The following is a 6,678-nucleotide window of genomic DNA, read 5'->3' as shown; positions in this document are numbered from 1 at the left end:
ACATACATATGCGAGAGGCTCGATCAGGCTGTTGGCAATGAGGAATGGAGATCTTTGTATCGAAATTACACGGTGGTTAATGGTATACCCCGACATTCTGATCACAGGCCCATTATTGTCCTTACGGAGGGGGGAGATAGGAGGTGGATGAGAGGAGATCGAGGGTTTCGTTTTGAAGCTAGGTGGCTGCAGGAGGAGGGTTGTGAAGAGTTTATTCGGGAGGCCTGGGAGAGGAGCTGGGCCAGCAGATTGGGGGACGTGGCAACAGCACTGAGATCGGTGGCAGAGAAGATGAAAGATTGGGATAAGAATGTGGTAGGAGAGCTCGAAGGCAGGCTTAGGAAAGCAAAATCAGAACTTGAGAGGTGCATGAAATCTCAGGTGACACATGCAAAGATCCAAGAGGAGGCAAGGCTCATGTGTTTGGTGGAGGAGCTTGAGGAGAAGAAGAATGTCATGTGGAAACAGCGGGCACATGTATGGTGGCTGGTGGACGGGGACCGGAACACTCGGTACTTTCATCTAGTGGCGTCGGGGAGGAAGAGGATGAATAGGATTAAGGAGCTCAGGAGGGAGGATGGCTCTGTAGTAGAGAAGGAAGATTTGACTAATTATGTCTACTCATTTTTTCAGGACCTTTTCACCTCCACAGCGGGTGATCGTGTTAACGAGCTCACTGAGAAGGTCAACCATCGCGTCACGAATGCCATGCATCACGTCCTGGATGCGAGCTATACGAGGGAAGAGGTGAAGGCATCCCTAGACCATATTGGAGATCTCAAAGCTCCCGGACCCGATGGCATGCCCTCTCTGGTTTTCAAACGTCACTGGCATTTCATGGCTGACTATGTTGTGGAGGAGGTTCTCAAAGTCCTAAATGGTGGTGACATGCCAATAGGGTGGAACGACACACTAGTGCTTCTCATCCCCAAGGTTAAAGAGCCAAGCAGGATAAAAGACTTGAGGCCCATCAGTCTCTGCAATGTACTGTATAAACTCGTCTCCAAAGTCATTGCAAATCGGCTGAAGATTGTTCCCCCGGACATCATATTAGAAAATCAAAGTGCCTTTGTCCCAGGTCGTCTCATCACTGATAACGTGCTTATAGCTTATGAGATCTCACACTTCATCGGGAACAAGAGGAATGGGAAGGAGGGGGTGACTGCAGTCAAGGCGGGTATGAGTAAAGCGTACGATAGGGTTGAGTGGAACTTTCTAGATTCCATGCTGCGCAAGCTCGGCTTCAGAAGCAGGTGGGTCAATCTCGTCATGAAGTGTGTTCGCTCCGTCAGATATCAGATAAAGGTCAACGGAGTGCTCACCGAACAGTTCTGCCCAACCCGTGGCCTACGGCAAGGGGATCCCTTTCGCCCGACCTCTTTGTCATATGCGCGGAAGGACTGTCGGCACTTTTGCATGAAGCAGAAAGGGAAGGAACTCTTACTAGGGTCCGTATTTGCCAAACAGCACCGTCTATCTCCCATCTCTTCTTTGCTGACGACTCAATGATCCTGCTCAAAGCACACCAAGGAGAGGCAAGGGTGCTTAGGGAGGTTCTGGACCTCTACGAGAATTGCTCGGGGCAGTGTATTAACCTTGAGATATCTGCGCTCATGTTCTCCCAAAACACTCCAGAGCAGACCAAGAACGAGGTGAAGGGGGCTCTAGGAATTGTGAGTGAAAACTGGAATGAAAGATATCTGGGCCTACTCGTGCATGTGGGTAGATCTAGACGCAAAGTGTTCGGCTATATCAAGAAAAATCTGTGTGGAAGAATGCATGGTTGGCAGGAGAGGCTGCTAGCAAAAACCAGCAAGGAGACTTTGATCAAAGCGGTCGGGCAGGCCATTCCCACCTTTGCAATGTCCTGTTTTGATCTAACTAAGGGCTTTTGCAAGGAGTTGGACACGCTCATCAGCAAATTCTGGTGGAGCCAACAAGATCAAGAGACAACCATGCACTGGATCAGTTGGGAAACTCTAAGTAAACCCAAGGCTATGGGTGGGCTGGGATTTAGGAACATGCATGACTTCAACATCGCAATGCTCTCCAGACAAGGTTGGCGCCTTCTGCAAAACCCGGACAGTCTTTGTGCACGTATCCTCAAAGCGCGCTACTTCCCAAACTGTACCATCTTGGAGGCAGAGGCTCGGGAGGGTATCTCCTACGCATGGAGGAGTATTTTGCATGGCCTCGACTTGGTTAAGCAAGGATATATTTGGCGTATTGGTGATGGAACGCAAGTGAAGATCTGGTCGGACCCATGGATCCCAAGGGCATGGTCGAGACAAGTGATCACCCCACGAGGACAGAACATACTCACCCATGTTAATGAGCTCATTTGCCCAGTCACTGGATCTTGGGACGTACAGCTTGTGAACGACTCCTTCTGGCCGGATGATGCTCGTCATATCCTGCAAATTCCCCTACGGGAAGGGGTGAGTGACTTTATGGCTTGGCACTATGACAATAAGGGACAGCACTCAGTCGGCAATGCCTACAAGCTTCAGGTTCAGCTTGGCAAGATAAACAGCCAGGGGAATGCTGGGAGGAGTACCGTGCCTGCCGGCAATCTACATGGCGATGTGGATCCGGCTTGGAAGCGCATATGGCAACTCCCATGCCCACGGAAGATCCAAATGTTCACTTGGCGCCTGAAGCATGAGTCTTTGGCTTTCCGCACAAACCTGGTAAGAAGAGGAATGAAGCTTGAGAGCACAAAATGCTTGATATGTGGCTGTGCGGACGAGGATGGGGCGCATCTCTTCATCAAATGTAAGACAGTAAAGGCTGTGTGGTGAGCACTAGAGCTGGAGAAGGAAAGGCAAGACCTTGAAGAAATAACGGCTGTGCATGTTATGCTTGATTATCTTTGGGGGCTCTGCGAGAATAAGCGGGTGCAGATTCTTACCATGTGGTGGCATTGGTGGAACAACCGAAATAAGGTGCGGGAGGGAGAATTGGCAGTGCCCTCTGTCGAGCCAACCCATCGTGTGTTGTCCAACACCATGGAATACCTGCAGTTATTCAGCGTCAAGGAGAGAAAGAAAGAACAACTCAAATGGCACCCACCAACTGCTGGTACTCTGAAAGTGAACATGGACAGTGGCTTTAGACCCGGCGAGGAGTCAGTAACCTGGGGAGTGGTGGTCCGTGATGATTATGGAGACGTGATCAAGGCCCGGGCGGGCAGAACTGAGCAGGTGGCCGACCCTTTTGGCGCTGAAGTGATAGCTTTTGGCCAAGCCATTCGTACAGCCGCTGAACTTGGCGCGCTCCGGGTCATGTTTGAAACGGATTCCAAACTCCTCCAAGAAGCTCTTGATTTAGGCAGGGTGGACTCCTCCCCGTATGCGGCTCTCATCGAAGACTCGAAGTTCTAGCTTAAGATGTGGTTCTCTAGACAACAGCTGCTACTGTGTCGTCGCGACGCTAATTCTGCAGCGCATGAACTTGCTCAAGTGGGGCGAGAATGCTTACCAAATGAGTGTATGATGTGGGACGATGATGTACCGCCCATAGTGGCGCTCTGTGTTTTGGGTGATATGCCCGAGCGCCGTTAAGTTATAAAGCTTTGCTTTCCCTTAAAAAAAATGACGGCGGGACACACAATGAGCTCCAATTCAAAATACCGGTTCACCAGAATTAGCAATATGCCTTTTTTGAGTTGGAGCAAATCTTTTTTTCTGGAAGATGGAATTAGCGTCGATTGATCCTAAAAAGATTTATACCAACTCGTTTGCCAAAAAAAAGATTTATACCAACTCATAAAATTTTAATAGTTTTTTTTCATGTCAAAAAATTCATGGACGATTATTCTAACTTTATTAAGGCAGGTATGTGTTATGCCTAACCTTGGCCTGAATATATTCATATAGGCCCACTGTAGTTTTTGTTATTTGGTTGATTACTCGATTATACATTTTAAGACATATAATTTTCTTGGCTATAGGTTTCACTGAACCAAAAGTTCAGTTTATCCTGCACCAGCACGAGCTTAGTTTAGCTTATAAGATGACATCCACACTTTGGCTTGATTTGATATGTGACCTCCAATGACCAATGTTTGATCTAGTACGGCTAATACTTGATCTCCCGACACCCCATCATCACCCTCACACGAGTCGAGAGGCTGAGTTACAATGAGGAGACCACAACGCGCCTACTGGTCAACGTGACTGCCAAAATGTACATAAAGTATGTCTCTTATTCTCTTTCGACGGATAACAACAGCATTAACGAATTTGCATTTAAGAAAGTTAGATTTTTTTCCAGATAATATTTATAAAATACTTGATATCATTAACATTTTTATGCATTTAATTGTTTATTTATAAAATTGTATAGAGATTTTGTTAGTGGTATATTAAAGGGCCCGTGTTCTAGTGTCGCCCCGGGCTCCCGAAATCTCAGGACCGGGCCTGTCCGTTTGATATTCTTTTTCTTCGAAACAATAAAATAGGCAAAAAAAACAGTAATTCGGGCTAGGCCTCCGGTTAGTAGGTTAGTCTCAAAAATGATATAAAAGTGTAAAGTAAAGCCCATAAACATCCAAAACGGATAATATAATAGTATGGAACAATCAAAAATTATAGATACTTTGGAGACGTATCAGCCCCCCTCCTTCTTCTTCTTCCTTGGACTCCCCCTAGATGGGAGGAGATTCCCCCTCTGGTTCAGGGCCTCCATGGCGGCGGAGGGGCGGGAGACCCTCCGAGATTGGATCTCCCTCTCTATTCTCTTCTATTTCGCGTTCCCCAGATCTGGCCGAAAAACGTTTCTTATATTCCAGGAGATCCGTAACTCCGATTGCGCTGAAATTTTGACATGATTTTTTTCTGGATATAAGCTTCCTTGCGCCCGAAGTAGAGATCCAGCCGACATCCGAGGAGGGCACAACCCACCAGGGTGGCCTGGCCCCTGGGGCGCGCCCTGATGTCTTGTGGGGGCTGTGGGCCCCCGTTTGGGTTGATTCCAAGCCCAAAAAATCATATATATTCCAAAATAATTCTCCGTAAATTTTTATCGCATTTGGACTTCGTTTAATGTGGATATTCTGCGAATCGAAAAACATGGAACAAACAAGAACTTACACTGGGCACTGGATCAGTAAGTTAGTCCAATAAAACATATAAATTGTTGCCAAAAAGTATGTAAAAGTTGTATAATATTAACATGGAACAATAAAAAATTATAGATACGACGGAGATGTATCAGGCGGCAGTGTGCCATACGACCGCTTAGACGGGTGCTTGCGATTGTATGGAACACCGTCTTTTGCTCTGGATGCGTGTTGACGCCTGTTTCTTTGGCCTTCTTGCCTGGTTCTTTTACGGTAGGGGATTTTCACTGTAAATATGTGATTCCACTACCATCTCTGAGGATTTTCTCCATTAAATAATAATTGATCCAAAAGATGTTACCTGAGGGATTATCAACAAAAAGAGGTGCTCGAATGCGGTAAAACTCCACAAAGCCCATGATGTAGGCATAAAATGTATGTCAAAATCATCACATAAATTGGACTCATCATGACCCGACTAGAAGGTCCATGACAGGTGGGCCGCAGGGCACGCCCGCGGGTGTCCTTCTCGAGGTGCCCCCCATGGAGAGAGCCATTGAGCCGTCTGTCCCGCGGTGGCATTGTCGTAGGGGTCTCTCTGGTGGGCTTTGAGCCATTCGATCTACCTAGGTGCCTCAAACCCAATAATTTCGCGATCCATATTGTCAAGAGATACAGGCTACTAAAATGCTAGAGATTATCGTACCATGGAAGTGGCAGCCACAATGGGGATGTTTGACCTATGCTCCAAATTACATTTCATTGCTTTCCACTGAATTATGCTTTGTGTTGATGACTATAGATGAACTACAACGTTGCTTTTGTTAGTATTTTTGAACATGCATATTTTTTTATTTGAATTTTTGAATTTGCATTTGAACTATTATTAAAATGCATGCATTTGAAACATCAAAGTTTGTCTAAACATGTCGTTGAAATGATGTTTACATATATAGTACAGCGAGAAAATATTACTTCATATATGGAGAAGTGGAACCGGGGCGTTCTTCAAGCCCTCTCAGACGTTTTCTTCTATGGGGCGACAATTTTTCTACGTAGATCGTGGCCACCTACGTCTTCTTTTCTACATTGATAGCTTCCGAGGAATTTCTTCTACAAGCTCCTGAGTTTAAACAAGTTTGGTCCGATGAGACGGAGGCCCGGAGGCGGCAATGAGCTTTGCTCACGCCGTCGCCAATGGATCCAGGACCAAGAAGACTTTGGTACGCAAATATTTGGATGTGTTTTTCAATTTATATAAGTGTGTTTTTGTAAGGGTTTGTGCTACTTAATATATGGCCTTTAGACTTTTTCGCAAAAAGAGTAGGCTATATTTGGAAGTTGGGTTAGAGCAACTCTAGCAGAGATGCCATATATGCGATCACCATTGATCATGCTCCATATGGATATGGAGGTTGGGCAGGTGACCCACAAACTCAGATTCACCATATCTCAACCTCCATAATTTTTTTGTTTGCTCATTCCCTTCAAATTTGAATGTTTATTTAGCACACGAAGAAACATGAGCACATAGTAGTTGACAAGTTGCATGAACAACAACATTTAACCTCGACATGTAAGAATCACATGCTGTCATCATGTGCACCCCCCCCCCC

This window comes from Triticum dicoccoides, chromosome 6B (assembly GCF_002162155.2).
Source record: "Triticum dicoccoides isolate Atlit2015 ecotype Zavitan chromosome 6B, WEW_v2.0, whole genome shotgun sequence".
In the NCBI taxonomy this organism is placed as follows: Eukaryota; Viridiplantae; Streptophyta; class Magnoliopsida; order Poales; family Poaceae; genus Triticum; species Triticum dicoccoides.
The sequence above is the reverse complement of the archived record's forward strand: the minus strand, read 5'-3'. Positions refer to the sequence as shown.